Below are 12,183 nucleotides of genomic sequence, written 5' to 3' on the forward strand. Positions count from 1 at the left end.
TGTGCAGTTTGCTCTCTGAGCCTTGGTTACTAAATGATCACCCTCAGAGTAACTGTACACGCTGTGATATTCACTGAGCACCATACCTCGTGATGGCAACATCAGCCCTCTATGTTGCCTCAACAAGCTGTCCATTTATTAAAACCTTAAGGTTTTGCATACAAGCCTCAGTGAGGTTGATCCAGGGGTAACTGAGCCCCTGACCGGGAGCCATATGAGCCAAATATGATTCGACACGGCCCACAGCTCCAGGGTCAGACCGCAGCGAGGAACATGTGTCCCTAGGAGGGAAGGCCTTGTTGCTCCCTAAGCCAGTGAAAATTCTCCAGTTTGTGCAACAAATCCTAATGAGGCTGTTCTCTGTGGGGGGAACCAGGGCCCTGTCCACGAGGATTTGTCTGAAGAGCTAAACAACCGAGGAAAGATTCAGTGAAGCAACTCGCTCGCTTACACCCTGGATCTCTGTCTTACACACACAAAACCAAGACTGATGAGGTGAGGGAAGCCAAGCGCTGCTCTGCAGGCCTTGCAAAGGATTTAAAATATGTCCACCCAGAAAGTCAAGGCATAAGATATTAACTAGAGAACACAGGCTGATATGTGATTGATAGCTCATGACAAAATATATGTTTGGTTAAGCTACTGGCAGTCGGGTAGGAAAGCACGAGCGACTCAAAAAGACAGGTAGTTCGTAAGATTATCCTGCGGTTTGGGCGCCTAAGATTTATGTGCAAATCAAAAAACTTGAATTTTACTGTTGGGTACTTCAATAAAGAAGAAAGACAATCCGTCTGATTGCAGGGATCAGAAAGTTGTGGAATAAAATCATTTCTGACAAAAAAATTGACATAAATGTCAAAACCAAATATGGAAGTTTCCATCTGTGGTTGATATTCCTACAAACTCAATACAGACCAATAGAAGTTACCGAGGAGAGACGGCAGGACGGAAAGGGGTCGATGTTCAAAGACATTCCCATGATCCTGATCTGTCTTTGGGGTCAGTCCACCTGAACCACATTAATTCATTTTCCCTTTCTGTGCCTCTTCCTTTTCCTCAGGACAACTGTGAAGGTAATGCTTTGTAGCAAAGCTTAGTTTAAAAGTCAGATCGCCGTATATTACCATGATACACTCTGACAACTCTATTGACCACCGTCCACTTTTGTTCAGAGGGGGGTTAGAATAGTGGCACTAATATGCAACACCTGTTCCTTTGCGGCATCAGTCAGTATATCAAATATACAAACAGTGACAGCTGTGGTGCAGGCGGTGATATGGTAAGGCCAGCGTGATGCAAAACACAGACAGGGGTTGTTTCTTGGAGCCCTTCTTCCCACACAAGGTCCTCTCCAGGTCAAATAGCTGAAAGCATAGAGTGTATTGGCCAGAGCCTGTAATATTTCACATGTGCTTTTTTGAGGAGCACCAGGCGCTATCAATTACTTTAATCTTAAGCCCGGGAAGCAAAAGGAAAAGGGTCCATCAGGCTGCCTGCTTTCAATTACGAGGTCCGTAAAGACGCCGAGATAGGAGTTGATGTGATGGATGGCATGCCATGATAGGGTCCATGCCTCTGTCTACTGAGGCTGGAGTTTGGCTGCTGGGATCATACACATGCCAGAGACACACCCCAGACTTAAGTCTACAATCAAAGAAAGGGGTGTAATCATGGAGTGACTAAGGATCTGGCTTGAGCATTAAGTATTTGATTGTATACCTATTCATACCTGGGTGGCATCATTACTGATTTACAAAAAATATCTGAAAGGATCGGCAGAAGCATACCCATTGCATTGTCTGAGATAGGGGGTGTGTCCCAATACCTTGCACAGTATTTAGTGTACCAGAAAAAATGTTCCAATATATAGTATGTCAAATGCAGTATGCCAAAAACAACAGGATGTCCTACTGCATCCATGTAGGGTTAGGGTTAGGCATTGAGCTTGAGCTCAAGGCGCAACATGTTGGCAAAAGTATGTTTTAATTGTTTGCCTTCTTCCTGTCGCAGTTACTTTGTTACTACTATGCTTGTATACTCAGTATAAGTAGACAAATACTTTTTAGGACATCTGCAGTATGTGATTTGGAACAAAGCATATCACGTTTACCAAGTTTGCCGTTCACTTGCTAACGTCAGCAAATTAGCACTAAACACAAAGTACAGATGAGGCTGATGGCAATGTGATTAGTTTTTCTATTTAGTCAAAATGTTTGTTTATGACTAAATTGTTTACGAGAGTGAAGGTTGGGGACATGAGAATTTGGACCCCAATTCTTCCAAATCTATCTAAACTTACAATATATGTTTGTATCTATTTTATGAGTGTGCAGAGCAATAACATGAAAGGGCACACAAGGTAAAGCTATTTATAAGATGCGCCTTGCAGCACTACTTGTTTTTCCTACACTTTTTATTTATGGTTTCTGGCCTCTCCATCAGCTTGTTTATCCTTCATTTAAGAAGTGGAAGACTTAATTCAACACAGCTGTCCTGGATTTCAATTGCAAAATCATAACATATTGACATCGTATTGTTATTTATATATGAAATTAAATTCCAGTTTATTGGTCTTTTACAGGATGGATTTTGATTTTGATTTTGGCATCCAAGACTTTATTTTAATGCAGTCCAAAGTCAGCGACTTAATCTGAGTTAATAAAAGATGAACAAAATAAAGTTGAGTTTGTTTGTCATTATAAAGAGAAAGAAATAAAGATTCTTGGTACAAAGTCATTCTTTAATTTAATCGTTCATGAGGTTGAGACTAAAAGGATTCCAGATCCAATCCAAACCTCCAGAACAGCTACTAAACAGACATTATGGTGAGATTGTTTTGTAAACCGCACAGGCAGCAGTTTGTAGAGAAAATGAAAAGCAGCTAAATAAAACACCAGACCACCGACACAGTCAGAGAGACTAGCTGGAAAACAAAGTGTAGCATTTAGCATCTAAAGAGCCACGTACTGTATAGCCTTAGGCGATGGATGGTAGAGACCAAAAACAGAGCTAAAAGAGAGAGGCTAATTGACTTCAAATCCCAACCTAGACAGAATCAGATATTTAAATAAACAACTGTTTGCTCAGTAGTTTTCTATATTGAATGAACATTTTTCCAATGATGGTTTTTGCAGGTTTAAATATGGACTTCGACACCAAAGGGGTTGATAACATACTTCAAAAGACATTCTGAAAAACTTCCCAGACTCCCATGAAAAGACAAAAACTTTGAAATTCGATTCCCAGGTTGGATTTCATCCCCACTGAAAGCTAAATATTTATCTCAGTCTGATCTAAATCCATGTCCCCGACAGGCCAGATAGTGAAAGTCTTTGTCCCCTTAGAGCTGGGAGAACATCTCTATCTCTCAGAAATCTCCAGTATCGGATCGGGCCAGCCGGGCCTGTCAGCACCGAAAGTCACAAATCCATAGTGTGTAGCAGTTTGATGTCTCTACAAAGACAGACAGAGATTAAGCATGCTGGTGCCACGGGGTGCACAAGATCCACCAGTGTCTCCATCCTGCAGCTCGACATCAAAGAACAAGTTTGAATTATAGACAGCAAGTGTGCAGGCATGCCTCCGGTGGCTACCAACTCCCGGCCGGATTAACCCCTTTGCCACCCCGAGGAGAGAAAGCAAGCCTGGATCAATTACAAGACCAACAACTGCACATGAGCAGGGGGACAGAGGGTCACTCAGGTTAGAAGGTTTTTCAGTTTGAGGCAATTTAAAGTTACAGCAGGGCTAACCTCTGACAATCAGATTTTAGATGGTGCATAATGTGTTGAACGGTATCTCTCTCTGTCTTTATATCATAGAGTTACTCCTTTTTCCATGTATACATCTATGAGGCTCTGATGCATTGAATGCAAAAGCAGGTGCAAGCAGGTTAAGCTTTTCAGACAGGTCCACCAATTATTAACTCTTTTTCCAACTCCAACGACTTCTCAGACGGTCCGGGCATTACCTCACTTTCTTTTACTGCCATTGCTCACGAAATATTCCCCTTAACTGAACGCCAGCGGTTAAAATGGGGAAAGATTGCAGCATATTATCGGCAGATGGACCCAAGAGGATTTGGATAAGGCCATTAGAGCGCAGATGACACATGGGATTCATTCGGAGGATAAACTGGTGTCGTCAGCAGAAGGCAACGATGGTAAATAGAGCAAAGGGAAACAAAGAAGCACTGAATAACTATTTTGTTAATAATTACTGGCTTTGACTTTTTTCAAAGAGGTTGTATTCTACTGGCTTCAAAAGCAAGTGGAGTCATCATCAATGCTTCCAACATCAATGGCATAGAAAAAGGGTTTTATTGTAAAGCTTGTATAATTGATAGGGACTTTTGTTGCACTTTAAGTAAAGAGCAGTGCAGGAATGAGTCCTAAAACAAAAGATTTAGTCAGCATTTCACCACTTCCGGTTCCCTCGTCTCATAGGTTTTTTAACCTGTTTTTGGTTAGCATAACATTTAGTTTGACTATATAAAATATATGAGTAAATACCCCTCTGGTGAATGTCCAAGCCTCTATGTGTCATCAACGGATATTGACAAGTGACCAAATAAGACTACTAAATGTCATCACACAAACTCTAGCCGTCTTTAGCTTATCGGTGGCGATGCAAAGCCAATGCGACCGCGTTGTCGTTCGTTTATAGCCTAACGTTAGGTATATACTTCTGGCTATTGCATTTACGTTTCAAAAATCGTGAAAATTGTGTTAAAATGTGAGGAATATCCTGTTGAACATAATGTGTAAGTATCATAAACATGTGTTTGCCACAGATCTTATTTTCCTGCAATATTCAAGAAGCCAATGGCAAAAAATCCCATTGCTTTTTGACGTGGGACCCCTTGAGATGCTAACGGTTGGTCTGCAAAACAAAAACGTCCTGACTGCGCCACTTTATTTAGTTAGTTGTGTAAGTTAGTCATAATCTAAATGTTCAACATAAATGAAGTAATGGTAAATAAAGCTGCTGTTTTAGAATTCATGTGCAAATTGATTGTATAAGTGATTGATGTAATTGCATTTTTATATCCGAGATTAAACAAAACATAGGACAGGACAATTTTAAATAATGTGTTCTGAACCAGGATACCAGAAATACATAAGGAAATATATTATTTGTAACAAAGATACATAATAAAAGAGAGAGAAAAACAGGAACATTGTACATGCCAACGTTTGGGACTTATTTGAATTATTCTCAGCATCATTTTGAAAGGAATGGCATAATGATAGTGCAAAGACTGATTTAGAAACAGTAAGGCTAGAATACAACAAAAAAAGCGATATGAAAAAAAGCTGCCCAGATGGAGATAGGCCAAAAAATGAGATGGCAAGCAGCTGTTAAAGCCAGCTGCCCGGCCAGTTGTTCATACGGGCCGGGAGGCCGGGCGGAGGGATTCGGAGACATTTCGGAAAGGCGTGGGGGGGTTTGAGTAAAGATATAACAAGCAGGCAGAGACAGTGAGGGGGGTTGACAGGGAGGTGGGAAAGTGAACAAAAAGAGTTCAAACTAAATGATTTTGTTCACTATGGCAGATTTAGGAGTGGAACAGATGTATCAGTAGGTTAACCTTGGCTCTGTTCTACATTGCACTTTCCTTTTAAATACATCTGAGAAACGGTTCATTATGAAAAAGCCCTAAATCACAGTAAAAGATCCATAACGAAGAGATAATGGAAGCATTTTCCTAAAACAGCATGGGGATAAATATCACACTGAAACAAAGCAGCTGTGGCTCAGAAGGTAAAGGGGGCGTCTACCAATTATTAGAGGGTCAGTGGTTTTATCCCCAGTCAAATGCAGTCAACATGTCGAGGTGTCCTACGAAAAGATAGTTGAGCACAAAGTGTTACCGTAGGCCTGTCTAAGGTATAGAAGTAGGATGTTAAATAAGCCACTGATATATATACAGATATGTTTGAACTCTTCCACAATGGTGAAAGACCAAACAAGTTCTTTCAATGTGATATTTAAACCACTAAATCTCATCTGGTAGCACAACATTTATAAAAACCGTGAAGACTTTTGTGCTTTTTCAGTTCTCCTAACAGCCAATATGACCATTTTAGTAATGACAGTTGCTTATGGTACATAGGAGCCTCCTCGTCCTAGCTGTCTTTCTTTATTGTAGATAAAGTGTGAAAAGGACTCATTACTAAAAGTATTACATTTTAAATGTAACATTAATGCCTGCATTATGTCATCTAGAAAGCTTATATGGGCATCATTTAATATCATATCATTAAAAAAAATCAGATGAGTTACATAAAAATGCTGTCAAATGCAGATTTTCATTTACATTTGAAGATTGCGGTTACTTAATGAAGCCAATTATAAGTCAACACCCTTACTATACATCAAGCATAAAATCACCACAGGACGTCCTGCAGGAAGCTCCTGTTCAGTGTGGACTACTGGGCAGATGTTGGGGGAAAGCAAACCTAAGGCTGCCACCTTGTGGCCTTTTCTGAGTGATGCATGCAACTTAAAGAGGATCACAAAAAGAGGAAAGCGTAGCTGCAGGGCAAAAGCATGCGATGACAAATCATTCTTTGACACTGAAAATGATCAGTGTTCTTAGGGCAGTGTTAAGTACATGGCTTTCATCTGCTTGAACTTTGACTGACAAATGCATAAACATTTAGCTAATTCAAGCTGTTCAACTGCTCTCTCATTTTGGGGTCAAATTGAATACAGCATCACAGATGTGTAATTGTGAGTGTGCTGCATCAGATAGGGGTGTGGGTTTGAAAGATGTTCCAGAAACTTACTGTAAACTCTTCAGATGTTTCTGTGTTTGTGTTTCCTTTGGTCCGACAGCAACGCACTGATCTCACCTGGCAGCCTCCGAGGAACTCTGATAAGAGAAAAGTACAAACAGATCAGTGAGAGACATTGAGCACGTTCCACAGCAGCTGCCATAACTCTCCCACAAAACTGCAGAACAACAGAAAGTGATATTCATCACAGGTGTTTTTAACAGGGCTTGTATTTATATTCTTGTATAAAAACAGTTTATAAAATAGGGTAAAAGATTAAATGTGAAATTATATTTAAAGCAAAAGAAAAACCAAATAAATCCTTCAAAATCAGAATACGGAAGATATTTTTTCATAGCGATTGTCTTATTATTACATTCCCTTATTGCATATTCATCTTTCTTGTAAACAGTTTTGATATTTATAATGTTTTGAATATTTCAGTGTTGTACTATTATTTGACATCTGTATTTCTCTTACAACATACACCAAGGCAAACTATGTTTAAACCTAATGGCATTAAACCTATTTCTGATTCTCAATAGGTAGGGTAAGAAAATATGGATACAGAAATGTATTGAAATATTATGTTTAGTGATACTAAATCAACTGAAAAAGACATCATGGGTCTTTATTTAATAGTTTACCTGCAATGATCAACTCATTTCATCCTTTTTTTAATGCTATACGTCTCTTACTATTGCTATTATGACCCCAGTATTTATAGAAAAGCACTCTTCGTGCAAGTGCATCAATGTAGTGCTATGTTATTTGATGTTACATTGTATTACATTACATGTCACTTGTTAGACGCTTTTATCCAAAGCAACTTACATACTCAATACTGTGGGCAATTTGGGGTGAAGTGTCTTGCCCAGGGACACAACGACATGCTGACTGCAGTGGGGTTTGAACCTGTGACCCCCTGATCCGAACACCAACGCACAACCCACTGTACCACACGCCTCCCTCACATGCAGGGAATGGGATAAATGCTAGTGCAGAACCCTCTGTTCTAAACTTTCTTCACCCAGACTTTTTTTCACATATGTTCCCTCAACCCAACCCACAGACCCAGCCCTCTGTCTTTGTTCCACTTCTGTTTCTAAACAGTTATGCGGCTAAAGAGCAGCTGGTCACGTTCATATGATGTTTACAAGCTATGAAAAGAGGATTACTTAGCTAACGCTCGTGAGAGAAACACTCACAACAAACAGAGCTTAGTAGCCAGTCCATATGCACAATGTATCAAACCTCTTTTTACTTTTTCTGTCATACCTCCTCCTATCTGAAGCTAACCTGTCTGTTTAAAGGATTGTTTTTACTGAATATAGGTCAAGTGTTCGCTGATTAGACCACAAATAATGACTTCAAAGTGTGCATCTCTAGAAGTTTTGGAAATGGAAAAATATATACAGTCTCTACAGGAACTCTGGGATCAAGAACCATTCATTCAAAGATGTGTGCATGTGACTAAGACAAACAAAGACAACAAAATGTAAGGTAAACTAGTGAAAGAAACGGATTTATGTAGCCTAGATGTAATGTAATAGACAAAAGAGAAGAACAAAAAGCCAAGGAAGCTTTTTTCTGAGGGATATTAAGATCAATTAATTAAAAACAGTCAGGTATTATTGAAGATTCAGAAGGTAAGGTATTAGATTATCTGAGGTAGACAGATAATTGCATTTACATAGAGGTGATAGAGACTTAAACTGGACCTCACTTCCCTGTGAATTCAAGCAGGTGTTCAAATAAATGAGTTGAGCAACCCCTATTCAGAAACATCTCTACTTTCAGTCAGCTAACATGTTTTGCAACAATACAACCACCAGACACAGCGGGAGGGCACAGCACAGGAATGTTTCTGCACAACTGTAGTTTCGACAAATGTTGCGACTGGAAAGCAGAAAACATTGATATAGTTTCCATAAAACGACGGTTTAATGTTTTTGCAAACTTAAATGTGTGAATTAAAACAAATACAATGTTACACGTTGTATTCACTGTAGTTATCGTATCAACAGTTACCACACGCTGTGATTCGTGCTTTATTCAAAGTGTCCGTTAAGAGTTTGTGACGTTTTAGGCTAACCTGTGTCAATTAAAATGACGTTATCGTTATAGCTTCGGCCTTAACGTTATGTCAAATCACAGGAAACCCTATCAGCAAACCTAGCGTGAACCGTTAATACCAAGGGTTCACTATGCAAGCCGAAACATTCAGACACACTGTCTCGGCCTCACGTAGTGCTTAAAACTATGTCTACTTGCTTCATTTTATCACCAAAACATTACAACGCTGAGTCGCCAGGCTAGCTAGCTTAAGTTCATGTTAGCTGACTGACGCTGGCTAGCCACTGGCTGCTAACCTCGCTGACCAAAACAGCTGGCTAAACAACAGCAGTACTCTGAGGTTCCCTTCTTAAGTAGGCTGCATACTCACATGGACACACACCGGCAAAGAAAGCAAAACACGCCAGACTCTCGTAGGCGATAGGAAAAGTATTCCCGGTCCTCTACTTTAGTTTTTGCCGGATGCTGATGAATCCACTATCCAAGCATCAAACCATGTTGGGTGGGCAGCTGCGCACTGAGTTCTTGTTTGCACTCGAAATCCATTAGGAGGTTTGTGGGAAAACGTAGGGAACTTCGAAGGACACTAGGAGGAAACGACCTGGCCTCCTACTTCTTCAGAGAGTTTTTACAGTATTCTAGCAGTTATCTCTTTGTTTTATGGGAAGCATGTATCCTTCTGTAGTATTCTTCTTTTTGGGGTATGTTTAAGGACTAAGGGATACAGATGTAGGCAGTTGTAAAAAAACGAGTGGAAGAAGTAGGCTATTAATATGTATTTAGTCTACTAAAAAACAATGTTACAAGTAATAGCCTTCTATTCTGAATCAGAATCGGTTTAGAAGAAGTAGGTTTACACATAGGCCTACGAGGAATTTGCTTTGGTATATGCGGTGCGTACAAAGACACAGAAAGAAGAATACATAGCAAAACAAAATAAAATAAAAATAGGAATTTTATGACAGCTATTTTGAGACTATTATAACAAATTAACAATATTTACATATGACAAATACTATATACTCTATCTAACGTGGAGAGATGTGCTGATTTAAAAGAGGTAGTGTGGAGAAGAAAAGTGCAACATGTGAAGGATTTGCCATTTTAAAAAGAACAAATGCATAATGTTTCTCTGGGGTTCAAATCTTAAACACCTATTTAAGAAGGCTATAATAAAAAATGTAGGCCTAACATTTAAGATGCCCTTTAATAATGAAGCTGGCTATAATAGAGATAATTTTGTTCATTTGTATACTGTTTTGCCGCAGAACAATGTTTTGTATTTGACATACTCATTAAAGCTTTTATAATCTTCAAGTTAAAGTCAGCCAACAATAGCCTACTGTAAAGTAAATAGCAGAACATTTCTCTCCTTCAGTTCAGTACTTCTGTAAATGTACCTAGATATTTGTCACCACTATAAAGTACAGTGCCGTATAGATATATATATAATTATTTGAAAAAAACAGCCTGAATCGAATTTTAATTTTGACAGTTATAACTATTACCGAAAGTCTTACCTTCACTTTGAGCAGTTCATGTTGTGGGCTTTTTGCCAAAAGACTAGTACGAATGCTAAATTATAATAAAAAGGGCAAAATGCTAAAAGACAATGAAACCATTGCTCAAATCTGTAAGAACGTTTTAATTGTAGAAAGAAAAACCTTTTTTAATCACAAAAAACCTTTTGGTCTGTCCTTCAAATCTCTATAACTATGGCACTAATGACAGACACAATAAATGAGCTGACTATAGGAGGAGGTTGAGGAAGAAGGAACAGCTAAAAGAGAGAGACTAGCATACCCTCAGAAATTACCAGCCATTAAGATGGTTGTAGCATTCTGCTGCTGTTTAAAAGTGCTTTACATGACAGTCATCAGGGTCAACCCATAAATACCTTTCACTCTAACTGCCTGCTTGATGCTTTGGCATTACACTTTATTAGATTTGCTCTAACAATGGCTGCCTTGTTCAGATTCTGTTCCACAGCTGCATGTGTAAAAATGGTTTGTCTATCATAGATATCATCATCTCGGATAGTCATAGTTTCACCGAAGTAATGAAAGAGAGATGAATATTGCAAAGTGTATAAAACAGAGATGCTATGCCACAGGAAAAACGGCGTCATACAGCAAAAAACATTACAACCTTAATAAAGCATTAGATGTTATGATACAGTCTGAAAACAAATGAAAATTCCAATAAGATGTATATATTAAACACTCATTGTTACATTTTATATCATGGTGGCTGTAACCTAGTTTTATTTTCTAGCTTCATAGCTTGGAGCAATACCCTGACATTTATAAATGTGCTGTTTTTTTTTCTTCAGTCTAAAAGAAATGACTATTTTCCCACTAGCAGGACTATTTCTAAGAGAACTGGAAACCATGAAATATCCAAAAACAATTCGATAAGATATGCTCGAATAAGCATATCAAGTAATATATTTGTTATCATACAACTCCAGTGAATCAGAATCAGAGTGCTTATGTATACCAGGAAATTGGGTTTTGTGACACTTACTCTGTTTGAGAATAATATGAAATGTAAAAAAATGAATGAAAATAAAACAAAATATATAAACATAAAAAGTTAAAATGTCGATAAAGATCAAATCTAATTAAATATAAATTGTATGCTACTGTATTGTACTGCAATTATATAAAATTTAAAGTAGTAAATTAGTATTTGTAAAAATAATGCAACATTTGCACAGTTTAAGAAGGTTTGGCAACATTTTAATTCAAGAGAAAGCCAAACTCAGTCATTATCTAGAGTTAGTGGATAAAATGAATTTGTTGTATGTTTTACAATTGTGCAGTGAGGATACTAATTATGGTACAATAAAGAAAGATCCAGACTAAAACTGCAAGACTTTAATGGCATTCAAAGAAACTGTGTAAAATCCATGTTTTAGAAATGTCCATGTTTCAAAATCTATTTAATCTTATATGCTACATTTCTACACTGATTAAGGTGGAATAAACTTGTGGGAAATAACAGATAAACTGATTGTGACAGACGAAAAACACACAGTCAACCAACAAATGTAGTCTCTGAGAATTATTTTGGACAATAGTTTTCACATGGGGGCAGTATGACTACCACACTGTGAATTTGGCATACTGCACTCACAGCTCATTTATCAAATCTGTGGCGCTCCCTGCTAAGTGAAAGCTATAATGTGTCTCATATAGCCGACTGTAAATATGGCATCATAAGCACCCTGTATGAGCCCGTTATGCATTATTCATGACTGTTCAGTCACAGACAACTGCTCTAACAACATTAATATTCATCACATTCTATTGTGCAATACAAATGT

The 12,183-nt window shown here is 38.4% G+C and overlaps 1 protein-coding gene across 1 annotated transcript in view; it reads right to left on the bottom strand.

The window, feature by feature from the left end:
- The window catches only part of disp1 (dispatched homolog 1 (Drosophila)), a 98,485-nt gene extending 89,131 nt beyond the window's left edge, over positions 1 to 9,354 (bottom strand). Inside the window, exons 1-2 of the mRNA XM_034150685.1 lie at positions 9,226 to 9,354; positions 6,792 to 6,877 (exon numbers count right to left, since the gene is read on the bottom strand). The gene's annotated coding sequence lies outside the window, so the exon portion shown is untranslated. The remainder of the gene's footprint in view (positions 1 to 6,791; positions 6,878 to 9,225) is intronic.
- Between the last annotated feature and the right edge of the window lie 2,829 nt (positions 9,355 to 12,183).

Source organism: Trematomus bernacchii, unplaced genomic scaffold (genome assembly GCF_902827165.1).
Source record: "Trematomus bernacchii unplaced genomic scaffold, fTreBer1.1, whole genome shotgun sequence".
NCBI classification, from domain to species: Eukaryota; Metazoa; Chordata; class Actinopteri; order Perciformes; family Nototheniidae; genus Trematomus; species Trematomus bernacchii.